We start from the raw sequence: 602 nt of genomic DNA, 5'->3' as shown, positions 1-602 counted from the left end.
CCCGGGGGGAATCGTTTTCCCAACCCGGCGGCTTCTACTTCGGGTCAAGTTTCCAGCACTTTCTGCCCACAGCCGCTGCAGCGCTGAAATACCAGCGCGGGTCAGAGAGCTGTATTCCCCAAAACCGAGAGAATTTGACCCGAAAGGGCCATCCCTGAGAGCCCCGACAAACTCTGGCCCGCTCTCCCCTCCGCGCCTCTCCTTCCATGGACATATTTGGACTAAGATAGGCTTTTCTCTGAGCATGCTTAAGAACAACACCAGACCAGACAGCTACCGAGAGAGTTTGTGACCAGAAACAAACAAACAAAAAACTTGACAAGTCAAAAGTCCGGGCTGGGTTTCTTGTTTTTTTTAAGGGCATTCATTGCTTGGGCTGCTCGCGCCCGAAAAATAAATCAAGCTTCGCGTCTTCCCTGGCAGGCCGGGTGGACTCAGCCAACTTTAAATAAACATTACAGGTCTGAGGTATCGAATGATTTAACGGGCAGAAAGGGGACCGCAGTGCGTCAGAGACAAAAGGCAGCGCCTGCCCTCACTGCATTGCCACGCGCCAGTGGCAGCGCCCCCCCGCCGGACCGGGGGGACGGGACCGGGGAGAC

The 602-nt window shown here is 55.3% G+C and overlaps 1 protein-coding gene across 1 annotated transcript in view; it reads right to left on the bottom strand.

The window, feature by feature from the left end:
* The window catches only part of BAG3 (BAG cochaperone 3), an 18009-nt gene that overhangs the window by 16060 nt on the left and 1347 nt on the right, over positions 1 to 602 (bottom strand).

The sequence above is a fragment of the Egretta garzetta genome, unplaced genomic scaffold (genome assembly GCF_000687185.1).
Source record: "Egretta garzetta isolate BGI_Z169 unplaced genomic scaffold, ASM68718v1 scaffold486, whole genome shotgun sequence".
NCBI classification, from domain to species: Eukaryota; Metazoa; Chordata; class Aves; order Pelecaniformes; family Ardeidae; genus Egretta; species Egretta garzetta.
This window is presented reverse-complemented; position numbering and strand designations above follow the sequence as displayed.